At 40.9% G+C, this 20,744-nt stretch overlaps 1 non-coding gene across 1 annotated transcript; it reads right to left on the minus strand.

The window, feature by feature from the left end:
• Nucleotides 1-15,361: 15,361 nt before the first annotated feature.
• On the minus strand, nucleotides 15,362-15,464 carry LOC132232108 (U6 spliceosomal RNA). Its single transcript, XR_009452264.1, has one exon. It is a non-coding gene; the product is annotated as a U6 spliceosomal RNA (small nuclear RNA).
• Nucleotides 15,465-20,744: the final 5,280 nt, after the last annotated feature.

The following is a 20,744-nucleotide window of genomic DNA, read 5'->3' on the forward strand; positions in this document are numbered from 1 at the left end:
GTAATGGAAATGGCATCACCAACTCAAGAGTGAAGTTTACATCATTGTAAACATCTGCCAACGGTTTATGATTTAACAGTCCACATTAGGCAATATTAAATACGAGTCTGTCTACCACTGAAAACAAAAACAAGCGCCTTAGTATAAGTCTGCACTGTCCACTATGACTATTAAGCACGTAAAATGCAGTTAGTCCAAATTAAAATGTGTTGTAAGTGTAAAACATACTTCAGGTTTTAAAATGCTTAGTACATACACGGACACACACACACATACACACATCTACTTATGTGTATACACATGTATATGTATCTCAATTTTATATTGAGTAAATGTTGGAACAAAAATATTCTGCATATATTAGGTTAAATATATTGTTAAATTTACCTGTTTCTTTCCTCTTCATAATGTGGCTGCTATAAAATTTAACATTTCCTGTGTGGAAGGGTTGCATATTAGATTTCTAATGGACAGCACTGGTGTGGACAATGAGGGTGGGGAGTGCAGGGATGAGTTCTAAGAATCCACAACTGGAGATCCCGGCATGGCTCTCTGCTGTAGTGTAGTGGATAACTTACTTCTCTAGCTTTCCTCAGGCTTCCCCCTGGCAGTGTAGGATGGGCCTAATTGTTAAAACAATCCCTGAGCATAGACACAGACAATAGGGTGGAGGGGGGGGAGTGAAAGGGGTGAGAGAGGGGAGGGGAAGAGGGACATATGTAATGCTTTCAAGAATAAAGATTTATTTAAAAAAAAAAATCCCTGAGAGGGAGCTACCTGTCAGTGGGAGTCATCTCACTGGCAGAACTGGAATGGGCCTGCAAACCAAATTGGTTAGGCTTTCCTACGACTCAGTCTTTTTATGGGGATCAAGGGTCCTTTGCCACCCTGGAACGCTGATGGAAAACCTATGCTCTGTTTTAGAAAGCACAGCATTCTAGAGCTATAGCTGGTTTTGCTATTTGAAGCTGAAAGGTGTGGGGTTGGTACCTTCTTGTAGCAGATGGCTTTTGGCATTGATAAAGAAAATTCTATAGTTGCTGCTTAACTAGAAAACAAATCAAGGGCACCAAAAGGAAATCTTTAAAAAACAACAACACACACTTTCTGATATATTTAGTACAATAAGACACGCCAAAAGGAAATGATTTTTACCATTATTATTTATTTCACAAGCAAACCTAGATAAATTTTCATCAGTGTAACTGTCACCAAGATTAATGCAATGCAATGACCTATGAACTATCAGAATTTATGGTCTTAATCGTCTAAAGAACATAGGTTTTCTTACATGAAAAGTAAGCAGACGTTTTAAGGTTTAGAGCAGTGGTTCTCAACCTTCCTAATGCCGCCACCCTTTAATATAGTTCCTCATGTTGTGGTGACCCCCAATTTCATTGTTACAAATTGAACATAATTAAAGCATAGTGATTAATCGCAAAACAATATGTAATTATATATGTGTTTTCTGATGGTCTTAGGCGACCCCTGTGAAAGGGCTGTTCGACCCCCAAAGGGGTCGCGACCCACAGGTTGAGAACCGCTGGTTTAGAATGAGTGAGTTGAATTTTGCTTGGTATTGGCTAGGAGCATTTGGAAACCTATTAAAAACATTGCATTAATAACTTGGTATTTGGTTTCCTCAAAAGAAATACATTTTTCCACATTAAAATCAAAGTCCAAAGCCACCATTGTTTGAACTTAAGGTAGTGGCAATTGATGGGTTGTACATGTAGAGCTTAAGGAACCTTCAAAATAAGATCAAGGGAGGCAACAGGCTAAAAAAACAAAACAAAACATCAAGTTGTTATGGAAGGAGGTAAGTGAAGTTCTTTGTTATTCTAACTTTAGGCTATTAAAACATACATATCCATAACTATAAATTCTCTCAGTTACTTTATTTTTCTTGAGTCAATGTCTGCCAGGAGAAGCTGTTTCAAGAGAGGGTCCAGGTTTAAGAAAATGATTTTGTAAGGAATTTACCAAGTTTACCCCAAAGGTGGAGAATTAGAGAAGACTGCATTGGCACACTTTGCTCTTTGACATAAATAACTGAGGAAACTGCCCGGGTAGTGGTTTCAGCGAGGGTGGCCAGGAGTTTGATATTTGCAGAGCCCCTTTTCATCAGGCCTTTCCAGATTTAACTGCTGGGAGACTTGGGGGAGCTCTCAGGACTGACTTGCTTTGTGTCTGTGGCACAGACATGAAACGATAGCTACTGCCACAGATGCTTTCTGACAGAGCCGAATAATAGCGCTCAGACTTACACTGTAAATTACAAACGATCCCTTTTTAAGTACAAAATGAATGCACAGAATGGAAGACCCTGTCAGCTAGAATGCTAGTAAATCAAGCAGAAGAAGACAAATTGTTCACTCATACCACTACCGCCAGATTTGTATTCTGCTAACTGCACTGTCTTGGGAGAGCTTTACTTTCTTCTTTTTTTTTTTTTTTCCTTTTTGTCAGTTATAAAGAGAAATTAATACATTGTAATTCTAATCATCTTGGGAGGCAGCTGATGCTTCTCTGAAGGCCAATCAAGTTGCGCTGTTTCCCAACCCTTCCCCCTACCTCTGGTTTAAAAGTTGTAGCTTTAATACCAACAGTCGGAACATGTGACCTCGTCACTCCCAGAGCTTTTTCTGCAGTCAATTTCATAATTACAACTCTCCGCCTCTCTGCTCAGCACTTCCTTCCCTTCACTGTCCTCTCTCCCCAACCCCCAGCAATGAATCATGGTGCATTCAAAGAGATCCAGATGACCCAGTGCGAACTTCACTGGCATCCTGTACATTCTTATGCCAAAAAAGGGGAGTTGCTCTAAGACAGAAACCTAGCCAGATCCTGATGTAGATCTCAGAGGCAACGAACTTGGGTGCTTATCTGGGAAGATCAGCAAAGAGTTAATTTTCCTAGATCACGGCAGTGATTCAGAATTGCATATCTCAGTTCACGATCAGGTTTTCAAGAACCCAGTTCAGTGTACACAAAGGAATATATCAGAGGAAAAATGTTGGCAGATCTCCTTGTGCAATCAGGGCAGAGGAATTTATACCACATTCAGCCCTTTGATTTCTCCGGATCTGGCTGAGGGTAGGGTTTCCATATTTGTGCTTTGGCAAATGCGTGCAATAATTAACTCTTCCCTGTGTGTGCTGAGTGTCCTTCCCGGTTACTGTGTGCTTATTTGTGCCTTTATTAAAACCAGAAACATTCTGTCCCCTTCATTATTTGAAGACTGTGTCTGAATAATACAGATGAAGTCGATGATAGGGGCTTTGTCTTTAAAGGCTTTTCACCCTACCTAAGGAGGTAAGGGGCGTATGGACTTTTGCATGTGCTCTCTCTCTCTCTATGGAGAGGCCCTTCTCCTCCCCCCACCTTTTCTGTGCATGGCTGTTTCATCCTCAGACTGAGATCCAGCTCAAGTATCAACATTTCTGTGAAGGCTTTCCTGATTATCACAAGAGTTTGCAGCTCTGCCCAATGTATGAGTCAGAGAAGTGCTATTTTCTTATTCTTTTTATTTATACAATATTTTTTTTTGAAAGTCTGACAGAAAAAAATCAGGGCCATAAGCACAGATGGAGAGTATCCTAAGTGAGGGCGTATCTTATCTGAATACTTCCTGTGACCCCCAAACCCATTTGACCTCTGTTTACAATTGTTTATTTTTCCATGTGTGTGAGTCCCCACACTGGTCATTTCTTCATGTGAGTTCCCATAGCCCTCTGTAGTGAGTTGGGTTGTGTTCCCCCAAAAGATCTATTGATGTCCTAACCCCAGTGTTTGAGTGTGACCTTATTTGGAAATAGGGTCTCTGCAGATGTAATTAGTCAAGATGAGGTCTTACTGGGTTAGGGTGGGCTCTAAATCTAATATGACTGCTGTCCTCATAACAGGAGGGAAAGATGCAGACACACAGAGGAGACCCAGGGAAGAAGGCTGGTGACGAAAGGGACAGAAGTTGGTGCTATGCTGCCACAAGCCAAGGAAAACCAAGAACTGCCAGCAACCACCAGAAGCCAGAGGAGACAAAGAACGATTGTCCCTCTGAAACCTTCAGAGGGAGCAAGGCCTTGCTGACACCTTGATTTTGGACTTCTAGCCCTCAGAACTGTGAGAGCATAAATTTCTCTGTTTTAAGCCTCCCAGTGTAAGGTAATTTGTTACAGCATCTCTAGGAAACTATTAAATCCTATTTAGGAGATCTGTGATTATATGGCTGTTGTATTCTTCTTTCTTCTCTTTATTTTTATATGGCTCTGTCTTTTACCCAGGCTGATACCAATAAACAAAAGGCCCAGTGGAATAGAAAAGTTATCAAGAGAGTTCTAGAGCCACCTCCCATCACCCCAGAAACATCTAACTTCTGGGCCCAGGCACAGAGGTTACTGGAGGTCTGAGCTGACTCTTGCACTGGGCCTCAGCTCAAAGGTCTTTCGCAGGCCTCCTCAGCTCCCTCTGCTGGTGCAAGAATACTACAGAAGCTTTCCACTTGCTTTGTTTGGCATTGAGGAAATACAACCAAAGAACTGCTCTCCCTGCCCTCCCCCCCCACAACCCCCACCCCACGTCAGTTCACTGGGGTGTTCTAAAAGTGTTCATGAAAACCTCAGTCCTTCTGAGTCTCATGTTTCGAAGAACAGCTGGAAGCTCATTGGTTTCGCGAGGTTTTCTCCAGCTGGTTGGAGGAGGCCTCACCCTCCAGCCCAGAGTCCTGAGGTCTGTATCCTCTAGAGGCACTGTTCTTGCATACACTTTTCACCCAGTGGCTACTCCAACCTTCCAACTATTCAAGCCAGAAAGCATCTTGACTCCTCTCTTTCTCTCACATCCACATCCAATCTGTCTAAAAATTCAGCTGGCTCTACCTTCAAAATATATCCAGAATCTGACCATGTCTCACCCCTTGGGCTGCTACCCTTGGAGCTAAACCACCACCATCCTCATCAGGATTATTGCATTAGCCGCCTAAATGGTCTCTGCTTCCACCATTACCAGCCCACTCCATAGTCGGTCGTCTGTATCAGCCTTATAAGCCCCAACACAATGATTATCTCATTAGAAGCTAATCCAAAACAAATGCAACTTGTCCGCACTATGGTATATAGTCTATTTACTTGGTTTTTGACTTAATTATATCTAGTGTAACTATCAAAGTTGAGTCAGAATGAGCTGAATCTCACATTCAGGTTCAGATTTGTAAAGAACTCTTAAAAATTCAGAATCAGAATTGAAGATAATGAACGAAATCGTTTTGAGAAAAATAGAAGGTAGTACGCCAACAGATTTTAATAATCATAATTTTAAAAAGCTACCATTTTTCAAGCTCATATTCTGTGCCAGGCAATGTGATAAAAGTTTTGTACATGTCAGCTCATCTAAACCCCCACAATGATATAGTAAGGGAAGATCATGATCCTGTTTTTTAGCTGATTAAACTAAGACTTGGTGTTTAAAAAACCAGCCAAACGTTCAAGGTCACCCAGCACTGAAGTTATTCACCTGTGCAGCCTGAGAATTTTAAACAAATCCTTACTTGAATTAAATAGGCCCGTTAGCGTCATAACACTGCATTACAATATTTTGGGTAAGGCATAATTTTTAATACCGATCTCTATGAATTAGATTTTATTTTTGAGTGAATAATACATGTATCCCAATAATTAAAGCTAGTGATTCCTACTGAGAATTCAATATTCCTTAATATAAACTGAATGGCTTTAGATCGACCTAACTGGTTTCCCAACGAACAAAACTACACTCTAGCTTACAATTTTTTTTACCTATGCTACTACCTGGTTGGAAATGACTCTCACTTGAGGTCCAAGGTCACATTCTGAGGACTCTTTCCTATTGGAAAGTTTGGCTCTCATCTGGCACATTCCATCATGGTAAGGACTAAGTAGATGGCAAAGGGCCAACATAAATTCCCAAGCCTAATTTAAGGACTCAACTTCCTTTCAGTTAGCCTGGGCCTGGCTTCTCTTGTCCTTCCCTAGAGCTTCCTAGAGGTACTGTGACCACAACTCAAGTATGTAACCTGGCCACAAAACAAGTATAAAACACTACAATCTCTTCGCAGAGTCATTCTAATTTATCTTTAAGGCAAATGATCCTTGAAGCTGAAATAGTTCCAGAATTCAATAGCCTAAGAAATTGGAAGGAGCGAGGGAAAAGGCCCTGCTTTTCCAAAGATGTAAAAAGAGGACTCTGCTCTCTGAGGGTAGAGGAAGGAAGGAAGGAAGAAGAAGACCCTATTTGTGACTTCAGGAGAGGAAAAGAAAAGAGCCCCACAAGGAAACTACCAACAGATGGTAAATACATTTTTAATTCTTCTGTCATACTGTGTGGACTTGTGCACATTTGTCCTGCTGTGTTAGGCTCCCGAAATAGCTAGCCACGGAATTGCAGAACAGTTCTGCTGCAATTTGAGATTTAGGAAACCATGCTGGCTGACAAAACAGGAAAGGCTCATAGTAGGATGGAGTGGATTTGCTCCCAGTTTGCAGTTCCTCAATGTAGCATTCACTGTAGTTCTTAGCGCAGGAAAACTCTCTCACGTGTCAGGTCTCATTGATGATGTCTTAAACACATCACTTCAAATAGTCCTTCTGAGCTCCAGTTAGAATGATTACATGTTGACATTATCCATATGATAATCTCAAAGGTTAAAAGGAGTGCAATCCATTCACCGATGGATCCCAAATACTCCATCACAAACATGTATGGCAGCCTGGAGTTCTACACCAAGCCTTTCACATACTTTGTGTTTTGGCACAATGCTCCCATGGCACATCATGGGAATTCCAATGCCAGGAAGAGGACCAAATATGATAGTGATTGCTATAAAAGGGAGTGAAAGCATAGGATGCTAAAGCACATTCAGACTCTGCCTCTGAGAAGCGACCTGAGACTGGTACCAAGAATGAGTTAGGTCCCCAATCCCAGCACCATCTCTCAGTTCATCAGCAAGAAAAAAAAAAGTGCTGATAAACTAAGTGGATGTGGAATAATGAGGAGAGGCTGGTCTATCACTTAATTGTAGTCTAGAAATATAACTTATACAACACTGTATTACTAGCACTGGGAGGATCCTTACAAATTCAAGTTCAACTTTTTTCATTTTCTAGACAAGAACCTGGGCCAAAGAGTTGTAGCAAACTGGCAAAGAGCATACAACTAGTTTGTGGCAAATTTAGTTCTGGAACCCAAGGCATAGATTCCTCAACGTTTGCTCTATTTTAGTACCCTCAGAAGGTGCACATTTCTGTGACAAGTAAAATCTAATTCTAGAAGACATTTCTCATGGTCATCCTCATTCGTGGGTTTTTAAAGTAAGATGATAGAATCTTTGGCCTATGAATGTTTGGGAAACTAGTTGGTATTTATTATAGGTAAGTTTTCAAGCTAAAATATATTTGTTCATTTCTGTTTTTTAACCCCTATGGACAGTATCTAGATTATATAGAATCACATGACCTGGCACAGCTGAGGTCCTCTTTTCCTCTTTCAAGGGAAAATTGGTAGATAGGGATTAAAAACATTGGCAGAAAAGAACAGAGAGCTCATACCATAACTTCACATCCAAAGCCTTCTTAGTCTAAAAATCTCTCCTTGCCTCAATTGGAGAAAGGGGTGGATGGGAGGAAAGGGGATGTTTATCTTCTTGGTAAAAGAAAGAATAGAAAACCACTTTAGCACTGCTCAATTTGATGAAATCTTGATTTTGCATAAGTCAAGTTTCTACAAGACTAAACATTTACTTTTCTGCATTCATAGATAATTTTCCAATGGGTATACATATAGTTCACTTATAAAAACTATTCTCAATCTCTATTTTAAAAATGTTATTTTTTTTCTTTTCTTTTCTTTCTTTCTTTTTTTTTTAAAGAAACTTAATCCTTAAGGTCTTCAATAGCTAGTTCAGCAATAAGGCCTCCTACATTTTGTAATTCTAGTCATTATTTTGATTTGTCATTTTTGCATGTGATTTCAGCAGTGTTTTATTCTATTTTTGTGATTGAAAATGTTTTACCTGTTGTGCTTAAACATGGCATTCTTTGTTTTGAGAATTAATTTGACCATTTTGAATTCTTGCTAAATTTATTGGTTATCTCCATGGCCTAGTTACAGATCTGTGGGTGGGGGAGGGTAGTATCATCTTAAATGAATTATTTTGAGGATGGCAGTAATGAAAGCACACTTTAGGTTATTTCATTCCTGTGATACAAATTTGATAATCAAGCTAATGTCATTTGAAGCTTTAATAATTACATCTCAAGGCCTAAAGAAAAAAAGATTAGATTTGCTACACATTCACACACAGCCTTTCAGAATTACCCTCTGAGAGCCTGTTTGGCTGCTTTTAAAAAATCAATGGGTAGCAAGATTCCATTTTAAGAGTTCAAGCTCACTTGACACTTTGTCCTTAAAAAAAAAAAACAAAACACAAAAACTAGAAGACGTTTAGCATTGCTTATTTGAAAGGGTTAAAATATAAGCTATTGATTTTATCCTTCCTTTTGGAGGACAGCTTGAGCCTTTCCCCCCTAGAAAGTTTGGAGGCTATGATTCGTGCCAGCAGACCCTGCTCCATGAGGACCAACACCGCTTTGGAGCTGTACCCGCTTCTAAGTCAAGGGCTCTCCCAGTGGCCAGCTGCCAGTTTTATCTTTGGACTCTCATGAGCCTCGGAAATAAATCAACTTTCCAGTAAAGTCCTATGACTGCTCTGTTTTACATAAAAGTGTGCAGCCTAGAGATGTGATACTATTTAGCATGTTAGGTGGACAAGAAAGGAATAAACATGACCATTGCCACAGAGAAAGAATTCCAAGGGAAGCCATTACTACAGAAATCGGGAGGGGGGCAGCTTGGGGATATCATCCCCACTCTTCCTACAGCCTCTCTAACTCAAAAGCTTATTATTTGTGTGGAAACAACAAATTTGCAAATGGCTGGGAAGTGTTCTAATCCATAAGTGACATAGGTCAATACAGCCCGTAAGTTGAAAAAGTGTTGAGCAGTCAGCTCCCTTAGGTCAATATTTCTTCACTGTGCTAAGAAAAGAGAAAAAATGAACAAATTACTACTACACATAACATGGATGAATCTCACAATGTTTGAAAATAAAAAAGGGGCTAGATACAAAATAATTTGTACTGTATTGTTCCATTTGTATGAAGCTCAAAACCACAAAACTATCGTGTTAGAACTAAGTTAGAAACTAAGTATAATAATTTACCTTTAATGAGGAGGGAGAGATTTTTTTTTTAAATCCTCACCTGAGGATATTTTTTCCATTGATTTTTTTAGAATGGACAGGAGGGAGAGGAGGGAGAGAGAGAGAAACATCGATGTAAGAGAGACATATTGATTGTTTGCCTCCCCGACCCGCCCCAAGAGGGGCGGGGATGAACCTGCACATGACCTTGGCTGAGAATCAAACCCAAGGCCCTTTGGTCCAAGGGCCGAGCTCTCACCACTGAGCAACTGGCCAGGGGATGAGGATTTTTATTAGAAGGAGACATGAAGATGGCTAGGCTGCTAGGAAGTTCCATTTCCTGACCTGGATGGTGGATACAGAGGTGTATTCACTTTGTGATAAGCTGTGACTTGTGCTCTTTTTCTATAAGAAATGTTTACTTCAATTTAAAAGTTTAAAAGTCATATCCCCACTGGAAATTGTAAGAAATATTAGAGCGCTAGCTGAGTCATATCCCCACTAATAATTCCAAGAAATATTACAGCCCTAGCCGAGTAGTTCAGTTGTTTAGTGTCATCCAATACACCAAGGTTGTGGGTTCCATCCCCATCAGGGCTCATAAAAGAATCAACCAATGAATGTAAAAATAAGTGGAACAACAAACTGATGATTCTCTCTCTCCTTTTCTCTCTCTCTAAAATCAATCAATAAAATTTTTTAAAAAGCTAAGAAGAAATATTAGAATAGCATTTTGCCCAATTAAACCAACAGATATAGAGGAAAACAGAAAATTCAAATAGCTAAAGAAAAAAAAACCTACACAAAACTCCAGGTAGGGCAATGAAATTCTCATATGTTGCTACAGGGAGTGTTAACTGTTACTGCCGTCTTTGGTTAGCTGTTTGGCATCATCTATTAAAGTTAAAGATATGAGTATCTGGTGGCCCAGATTTTCATCCCTGGGTATATAGCCAATAGAAATATGTGAATGTGAGCATGAGAAAAATAGCAATTCTATTCATAATAGCCCCAAACTGGAAACAAGCCAAACTGTCCATCATAGTCAGATTGATAAATAAAGTGTGATATATCCAGACTTGGAATATTATGTAGTATGAAAACGAATGAACCATGGTACCATCAGCAACATAGATGAAATTGAGAAACTAATGTTAAGAGATAGACACCAAAGACATAATATTGTATGCTCCCATTTAGTTAAAGTTCAAAAATCAGGAAAAGATACAGTATTCAGTGATATTTACTTAGGTGGTGAAACTAATGAAAAAAGAATGTGATTACAGTATCCTAAAAGTAAGGGCAGTGGTGACCTCTTGGAGAGAAGGTGGGTTGTGATTGGGAAGTGGTGAATGGAGGGCTTTTGGGCCATTTCCTTCCTCCCTCCCTCCCTTCCTTCCTTCCTTCCTTCCTTCCTTCCTTCCTTCCTTCCTTCCTTCCTTCCTTCCTTCCCTCCCTCCCTCCCTCCCTCCCTCCCTCCTTCCTTCCTTCCTTCCTTCCTTCCTTCCTTCCTTCCTTCCTTCCTTCCTTCCTCCTCGCCCGAAGATATTTTTTCCCATTGATTTTTAGGGAGAGTAGAAGAGAGAGGGAAAGACAGAAACATCGATGTGAGAGAAACACATCCATTGGTTGCCTTCTGCAGAAGCCTTATGCTGGGAAGGAGCCTGGAACCAAGGTACATGCCCTTGACTGGAATGGAACCCAGGACTCTTTGGTCTGCAGGCAACTCTCTAGCCACTGAGCCAAACTGGCTAGGGCCATATTCTATTTCTTGACCTGCCTAGTGGTTATCTAAGCATTCACTTTATAAGAATTTATTGAATTATACTTTCATATATCTTGCACTTTTCTGAATGTATGTTATATTCCACAATAAAAAGGGTATAAAAATCACATGAAACCCAATTATTCAGAGATAGCCATCAATTAACATATTGAAATATCTATAATAATAAAAGCATGATATGCAAATCAACTGAATGACCGAACAGCAGAACAACCATTCGGACGACCTTCCGGATGACCATGCTATGACACCAGGCCAGCCAAGGCTGATGTGATGCAATTGGTTGGGGGCCTGGCAATTGCCCCATGATCACCCTGCAGAGGGAGGCCCATGCCACTGGCCGGTGGGGCAATCAATTAGGGGGCTCCACGATCGACCCAAAGATGGAGGCCCAGCCTACCCGGCCGGTGGCGCTATGGGTAGTCTGAACCTCCCTCTGTAGGGGCAATCCATCACAGAGCCCCAGCCGGTGGGCAGTGCCTATCTCTTTGGGGTGATCTATCATGGAGCTCCCAGACTGTGAGAGGGCACAGGCCAGGCTGAGGGATCCCTCCCCTGAGTGTATGAATTTTGTGCACCAGGCCTCTAGTCCTATATAATAAAAGCCTAATATGCTAAGTGTCCGGTCATCCAGTCAACCATACAACCAATCAAAGCGCAATATGCTAGTGATATGCTAAGGCCGCTCAACTGCTTGCTATGATGTGCACTGACCACCAGAGGCCAGACAGTCAACCGGTTGACCAGTCACTATGATGTGCACTGACCAACAGGGGGCAGATGCTCTGACTGGTAGGTTAGCTTGCTGCTGGAGTCCAGCCAATCAGGACTGAGCAAGACAGGCTGGACACACCCTGGAGCCCTCCCACGGTCCTTCCCCAGCTGGCCAATCTCCCGCTTCCCTCCCCGGCCCCAATCGTGTATGGGTGGGGCATATCAGCCTGGCCAGTTATTGAGGCTTATTGGGGGGGGGGGGCGGCCAGCCAGAGGGACCCCCGGAATGTTGGCTGAATGGCCAGTGGGAGGGGCCACAGGAGGTCGGCCAGCCAGCCCCCCTACCCCCTATCGGGGCTGATGTGAGGCCAGCTGGGCAGGGAGAGGGGCAACAGGAGGTTGGCTTTGGGAGTGCACTGACCGCCAGGGGGCAGCTCCTGAATTGAGCATCTGCCTCCTGGTGGTCAGTGTGTGTCATAGCGACTGGTCAACCAGTTGTTCTGGTTCTTATGGTTGTTTGGTGGTAACAATCGCTTAGGCTTTTAAATAGAGAGACTAGAAGCCTAGTGCACAAAATTCGTGCATGGGTGGGATCCCTAGGCCTGGCCAGCAATCAGGGCCGATCAGATTCCCTGCCTCCCAGCCTCCCCGCCTCCTCCTTCCCTCACTGTTCACCCCCAGTTCCCTTTCCCAGCCTGGGGCCTGGCCCCAATTGGGTGCTCAGGACCTGCCGGTCAGGGGGAGGGCCTATCGGCTATTGGGGCCTGCAGGCTGGAGGCAGCTCCTTCATTGAGTGACTGCTCCCTACTTGTCAGTGCATGTCATAGCGACCAGTTGTTCAGTTGTTCTGGTCATTCCATCATAACGGTTGCTTAGGCTTATATATCTATATATCTATATATCTATATATCTATATATCTATATCTATATCATCTATATCTATATCTATATCTATCTATCTATCTACATATATATATATACTAGAGGCCCATTGCAGGAAGATTCCTGCAAGAATAAGGCTTCCTGTGGCTGGAGCGAAGCAGAGAAGGGAGCGAAACTCGCCGAGGTGGGCTTCGCTCCCACCTCCGCTGCCTGGCTTGCTTCTCCACAGCTTCACTCCCTTCTGCAGCACTTGGCTTCCTTCTACGTTGTCTTTAGTCTTTGCTCTGTGCCTGTGTATGCAAATTAACCTCCATCTTTGTTGGGTTAATTTGCATACTCATCTGATTGGCTGGTGGGCATAGCAGAGTGACACCCATTTGCATGTTTCTCTTTTATTAGTGTAGATATATATACTAGTGAATGGGAATCTGGGCTGTCAGGGCACAGACAGCAAGCTGATCAAAGGCTGATTCCACGAGGAATGGGGCTCCTGCCTCCCTGCTATGAGAGTCCGGGGTGCAGGTATCCGGCTCCCGCCTCCCTGTTGTCAGGGTCCAGGGTGCAGGTGAATGGAATTTGGGGCTGTCAGGGCGCCAACAGCAAGGTCTGGGTCAGTGCTCATCATAGCTACCTGCTGGTCGTCTAGTCATTCTGGCCGCTATGCTGTAAACAGACCTTCTTAATGCAGCATGTATATTTTGTCTTCATTGCTTTGTAGCCTTTAATTTTTTTCTTTAATGATATGACCTCCCAAAGACTTCCTCTTTGCTGTTGTTTTTTCCATTTCCATTTAATTTTAACTAAGAGTAAATATCATATAAGCTTTATGCTCCTCTGGAAGCCTAAAGCCATAAAGTGGCTTTCAGGAAATTAGGTTGCTTTAACCTAAGCTACATTGATTCATAAACCAATCTGCTGGATTTTGCTATAGCTCATGGGAGACTTTCCTTCTCTGTTAATAATGCTGCTGCTTTAAAAGAAAAAAGCCTTTTCCCACCTCTTCAAAGTGCTGTTTTTTCCAAAGGAAAGGCCAGGCAATGAAGGGGAAAGGCAGGCTGGGGAGTGGTCAGGAGGTTTGTGGTGGGGGAAGGGGGTCATATTAAAACTTATTGCAATAAGACTCATGCTGAACTCCTGCTGACCCAGGCCTAAGCAGCATAATGATCTAGGTCAGTGATGGCGAACCTATGACACGCGGGTCAGAGGTGACACACGAACTCATTTTTTTGGTTGATTTTTTCTTTGTTAAATGGCATTTAAATATATAAAATAAATATCAAAAATATAAATCTTTGTTTTACTATGGTTGCAAATATCAAAAAATTTCTCTATGTGACACGGCACCAGAGTTAAGTTAGGGTTTTTAAAAATGCTGACACGCCGAGCTCAAAAGGTTTTTGTTTTGTTAAAACATCAAAGCAGTTCCATTGCTCTTTCTTGCCCCTGGAGCAGTACAAGTGTTCCTCTCTGTGCCCAAAGCACTCTCCCCCCCCTTGTCCTGACTCCAAGTAAACTTTACTGTTCTCCTTCACCCTTTTCATCATCTGAACTATTACATGGTCCAGGAACCCTTTTATAACCATCCAGACCTGGATGGTGACCCTGAAAGAATTCCAGGGCACCCTGGACTTACCACACACAGCATCTGTCACTCTATTTTGAAATTGCCTATTTTGTTCACAAACACTCTGCTAATCCACAAGTTTCCTGCATGCAAGGAGTGTCTGTTTCATCATCATAACTCCAGGCTCTAGTACACATTGGCACTCAATAAATATTGTCATTGAATGAATGGAAAACAGTTGTGAAATGAGATGGGACATAGAGAGAGGGGTTGTGATTTAAACTATGCTTTTCCAACCCCCTTCACTTGTTGAGCCCAAATGTCTCAAATAGTCCAGTCACACCAACACGAAATGGAACAAAATTCTAAAAATCTACGAGTGCTTCGTTTCAAATACTAAAAGTAATAGTTTCATTTGTATAATGTTTCATTTTGTAAAGCAGTTTCACATATTATCTGGTAGAATTCCAACAATAAATCCTCTAAGGTGAACTGGGAAGCTATCGATAGCATCATTTTTCAAATTGGAAAACTGTCTGAGAGATCTTAATTCACTGACCCCACATTATATGATTAGTTTTTAGTGTAAGCCAGGAACTAGGGACTCCTTACTACAAGAAGTGGAGACACATTCAGTGTATTCTATGTACAGATATATTTTCAGGGAATAAAAACTTAAAATATATTTGTGACACCACTCTGATTTAAAAAAATATTTTAGTAGATATTTTCTTTTTTTAAAGCACTTATTTTTTTTTAACTTTACCTTTCATCACAAAGCTAGTATATGTTTAGAGTAGAAAATTTAAAAATCACAAATAAAACAGCTTAAGATCATGTTAAGTAGAGCTATCTATTGTTACACCATTTAAATAACTCCAACTACATATTATGCCTTCAGTTCTTGTAGAATGGAAACTCCCTTCCCACACTATTCTTTTGCTTTCTTCCACTCTATTCTTTATCTCTAAAATTTTCTTAGCTGTTTTTGGCCATTTGCTCTTTTATTCCAATTTCAAAATTAGGTTTCACTAAAACTCTGTTGGGATTTTTATTGAATTTGCATGGATTACTATAGATTAATTCAAGTAAAATCTAAAATTTTACTATATTGGCAAATATAGTAAAACTTTCATCAACACAATCTATTTTGCCATTAATTTATGCCTATTTCAATGTCTTTAAAAATATGGAATGCTTCAGAAGTTTGTGTGCCATCTACATGCAGGGGCTGTGATAATCTTCTCCATGTTGCTTTAATTTTAGTGTATGTGCTCAGTCCTTACTGTTGGAGTCTATCAGGAAGGAAATGTAAGAGGTCACATGTTCTTTATGCTCTTTATGAGACAGAAACTGAAAAAGACATTAATCTGGACTAATTGTATCTATCAAACATACAAGGATTTAGGTGTGTAACTGGCAGTGGGGGAAATGGTCTGGCTTTTGCTATCTTGCCCCTTCTGTTATCTGAACTTCTTTTTCTGTTGGTGGTCTTGACCAAAGAAATGCAGGAGGACAAAGGGTTTGGGAGGATAGGAAGAGGAAAAGGTAAAGAGGAGAAGGTGGTCAGACCTTTGATGAGGAGGGCAGGGGAGGAAGGATGTGCTGCTTGGGCAGGTGAAATGGGTGGAGAGAGGGCAGTGGGAGGAGAAAAGGGAATGACTGTAAGTTTGGATTCTCTAGGAAACCAGCAGCATGGCTTAGGAGCTGGCTAGAAATTCAGATCGTGGCCCCAACTCAAACCTACCCAATCAGAGTCTGCATTGTAACCAGCTCCCTGGGCAATTCTTATGCGCATTAAAGTTCCAGAAGCTTTTAGTTGTTCCCAATCAGTCTGAGCCCGTCCTGATCCTGTCATCAGCCTTAGACCTATTAATAGATGAAACTGGTTTGGTTGCCTAGAGACCTGGAAATCTGGTTCCTCCTGGAAGCTGAGTCTCTGTGTTCTCTTACCACTTTGGCCAAAGTCTTGTAACTCCAGTCTGCCTCAGCTTCTCTGCTGGGCACTTCAGTTCTCTGCAAGGGTTGGATCCTGACATGAACTCCAGTTTCCTCGGCTCATCCTGATGCTCTGCCAAACTCTTGCTGCCCCCTTCCCTTGGGAAGTACAATATGATTTCCTCCTCCCTTCTCAGCTTCTGGCGGGGGCCTGCAGTGACTGAACGGATCACCTGGAACCCTGCCTGATTTTGAGTATTGTCATCTGGACTTCTTCCAGAACTCAGATATCCAAATAGCCTGGCCCAGTCGGAGCTAGTCATGCCCTTTGAGCACTGCCCGCTGGCCTGCCTGGCTGCCTCCTGGGGATGGGCCAGCTCTGAATGTAGGCTCTGTCCCCTCTGGAGCTCCGTTCCCTCTCCTTTCCATGACCTGTGCTGATGTGGTCCCAGCCTGTCCTGTACCCAAATGACTCCTATAAAAGAGGAGGAGGCCAGCAGAGATGGAGAGAAGCAGACCTCAGACCCTTCTCTCTCTTAGCATCTATGACTCCAGCACTTCTTGGGCCCACTTCAGTGTGGGCCTTGAAATGCCAAACACTGCCCTTGGAGCCCTTTATGTAAACGGAATTCTAAAAGTCGTAGAAGACAATTGAGTACAAACATGTTAGTGGTTTTGCATATCTTGTATTTTTGGCCCCTTTTCTAAGGTAGAAAAAATATTTTTTGTTGCTTGATTTATTTTATAAAAACAAGCCAATCCATATAGAAGCTCAATAATTTCTCAGGATACCATACAACCATTTTACTTGAACTGATGGCATTATGCCTCCTGCTATGCTCAGTTTATGGTGGAACATTATACAGAGTGTACCACATCTGCTACTACTGTGTTTTAAGCTAGCACAAAATGACATAAAGTTTAAAGCAATCAGTTATAGAGGCCCATTTTGAAATAAACATTACTCTTCATTAATTACCAGTAAGCACTGACTATATCTTTAAGATCATTGCATCATTTCTATTCCTAAGAATTATTCTTAGGGGGATTAAAAAGAAAAAAGAGGAGAAAAATGAAAAAAAAAAAGAAAGAAAGAAAGCAGTGTGGCAGCACCCAGAGTAGCTAAATAATGGCATGGGTGTTGTTTCATTATTTATATACATAACACTTTTACAAGAATCCAAATGTCTTTACAAAAGAAAATATAATACAAATTGCAATAAAGACATGGTGATACATAAAGAAAACAATTTTCCAAAGGAAGATTTAAATTTGGCATAAATTGCACAGAAAGAATGGATCAGCATCCACTGCTCCATTTGCACATGCAAAAGAAGGCACATGTTGTTTGCCACATTCAGAAAAGAAGTTACATGTAGAATAGAGGTAAAAGTAGTAATAAAAAATGTCAGAAATCATTTTGAATAAGAAATGCATGCTATTGAATGAAGTCCCTCCAAGTTCCTAAAGTTGCATGGCAAGCTCATTGAATTAGCAGGGATGGATAAATATATGAATATCCAAAAGGAATGCTTGGCCAAACAAAATCAAAGATTCTAGGAAGAAGTTATTTGAGAATAGAAAGAGAAAATGGCTAGGTAATCAAACATATGCAACTATTAACTGTCCATTACACCTTTCTAAAGTCTACATTTTCTCAGGATAGACGTTAGTTGATAATTCATAAATAAACTGTTTTAGATGTTTATATATAAAAGATTCAATTTTGATGAATATCATGAAGGTTCTCCTTTAGTTGCTGTCAGTTTTATGCCTGCTGTTATGTCATTATTTGAATAAGGTCCCAAGAAGCCACCATTTGAATTTTTGGAAAAAGGGAAACCCGGTAGAGGGAGAAAACACTCCCAGGAAAATTTTCTGAAATGTTGCAGAAGCTCAAAATAGATAATTATATACAGCAACACATCACTACGAGTGCTATGATAACTTTAGTGTGTGTAGTTAAAGCCAAACCACTCAAAATTATGTCATTTGTCTTCCTTGTATCTCTTTTGTTTTCATCGGTCACATGGCAAAGTCAACAAAGACTGCATCATCCCGCTGAGGATTCAGCTGTAGAAAAGCATCCGCTCGCTCATCTCTGGGGTAGCTATTATTAGCTTTCTTTGATTCTCTCAAACGATACATACCCATGCTTATTAAGCTGTTTGTATGCCTCTTTTGTCATCTTACTCTATGAATATTGCAGAGCACTTCAGTGAAACCCAGGGGTTCCTACTTCCACAAGCCTTTCCAAAATTAATACCATCTCTCTATGTTTTAAAAACATTATTTGGGGAAAAGTATAACATCATATTTGTGCTGATACTGAACCTTCCTACAGAAAAATTTGCAGTACCTGCATTGGATTGTAACAGTGCATCCTGCCACATCCATGTCTGCCCAGCTCCTGTGAGTATCACAGTCTCTCTCCAGCTTCCGGTGGTTACTGACAACCCTGGGCATTCCTTATACTTGTATCACTTTGATTTTGGACTTCTAGCCTCCAGAGCTATGACATACAAATGCCTGTTGTTTAATCCACCCAGTTTGTGGGATTTTGTTATAGCAGCCCTAGGACATGAATGCAATGCCCAATCTATAGTTTATGAAAAGAAGTACTTTTTAAATTATACAAAAACTTGTTATTAACTTGCCCTTAGATGAGAAAACTAGAAAAGGAAAAGGCTACTTGTTACAGTGACATGGCAAGTAAAAGCCAAAGATGTGATCAGAAATTGGCCATTCTACCATCATAAGGCAGGTATAACTGTAAAAGAATGAAAGATTCAGCGAAAGCATTTAAACATAGTGAGGTATGAGCTCCTCACTTTGAAAAATTTACAGAGGAGACTGTCAAAATCTGATTACATGGCTTTCCAACCCCTTATATCAATTAAAAGTACATTAAAAATGAAAATTAGAGAGGCAAGGTGAGGGTTGTTTTGCACAAAGTAGTTTGTGTGCCATGTGTCTCCACCCCCTTCCTAAGGCTATCAAGGCCAAAGAAAGTATGAATGGCCCCCTTGAATCAGACATGGGCCACCCACAAGTGAAAGCAGGCATGAATTAACATGTGTCCTAAGAGGGTTATCTGGATGGGTAAGCAGATGAACAAAAAGGCTGGAGTTGGTACCAGATTCCTGGGATCTGAGGAAGGGTAAGTGGTCAGCCAGATTAAGATGCACTCAGTCTATAGGGAAATGTAGGTGAGAGAAGTCCTACCCTGTAGTGTCTCCAAAGAACTCACACAACACCACCAAGAGAGGCAACTCTGAATACCTGTCAAAGCCAGAGAACTCTGATACTAGATCTTCACAAGACTATTAGACAGGAAAGAACTTTCCTGCTCCCCTTTCATCTTTCTCTCAGGACTCCAACCTGAGAGGTGAGAGGTGTGAAAGCTGAAAGCTGAAAGGGCAGTGATGGGGGAAAGGGGAGACACAGGCTGCTCTCTTAACTGTAAGTGTTTATGGAAACCGAGCTGGGGAGAGGAGAAGCCTAATGGTTGATGTTTTTACCATGACATGAATCTAGACATGCTAATTATTGACCAAAGAATATATTACCTGGAAGTTATAAGAAGAAAAATTTGTTCTACATTTCACCCAAGAGCAGAGAAAGTGTTAATTCCATGGAATAAATTCAAAGCGTTGCTTTATGATTGATTGCATCCTATGAGTCATGCTTGTTCTATGTAACAGTTACATAACCATTTCTAAATGCAATTGAATAGGGTACTTCTTAGTACCTTCTATATAGTTTTCCCCTATAAAGTTGCTGTTTCTGTCTGAACTTTGAAAATTAATCAAATTGTCCTCATAGAGAATTTTGTTCCTTTTTAATTTATTGTTTGCCAGCACTTATGAAATGTCTAAACTGAAAAGCTTTACATGCTTGGTAGACATTAGTTGCTCAATAAATGTTGACTTAATAAAGAAATAAATGGACAGTGAAGAGAAACCCTGGTTGCCTAGGCTCTTTATAAGTGCAGGCTATCCCCAAATTCCTTTTTAGTAGAGCAAGAAATATCCCAGGTTTGTGATTTCTAAAAAAAATTCTGACCATACAGTTAATGGTCTCCTTACATGGAATTATAGAACCTTAGCATTAGAAGAAAACAGGTGGTGATCTAGTCCAACCTCTCCATTTTACAGATAAAGGCCCAAAGAACTGAAATAATATAATTGTGCTTATCTTTTTCATTAGTGTCAGTGGTAGGCCTGAAAATCTTGAGTTGACTTATTGATGGTGACATTCTTTGTTTTCTGGGCTTCTTGCTAGCTTGGCTTTGTTAGTTTTCTCATCAATAAAAAGAGAAGTTGCATGAAATCGTCTTCTACTTAATAAACAAACATGAAGTATCTACTTGTGCTAAAAACTGCACCATAGACTTGGGACAGAGAGAGGAGTACAGAACCAGTGGCTGCCTGCAAGGAGCTTATAGTCAAAGCGGGGAGACAGACAAATGAAAAACAACTATGACAAAGTCTGCTGAGTGCTATGATACAAGTAAACACAGTGAGTGGTGGAGACATTTAGGAAAAGCACCCAATTAAGCTTAAGGGTCATAGAGTACTTGTTAGAAGAGATGACATCTAAGTTGAGTTCTGAGGATGAGGAAAATT

This window comes from Myotis daubentonii, chromosome 3 (assembly GCF_963259705.1).
Source record: "Myotis daubentonii chromosome 3, mMyoDau2.1, whole genome shotgun sequence".
NCBI classification, from domain to species: domain Eukaryota; kingdom Metazoa; phylum Chordata; class Mammalia; order Chiroptera; family Vespertilionidae; genus Myotis; species Myotis daubentonii.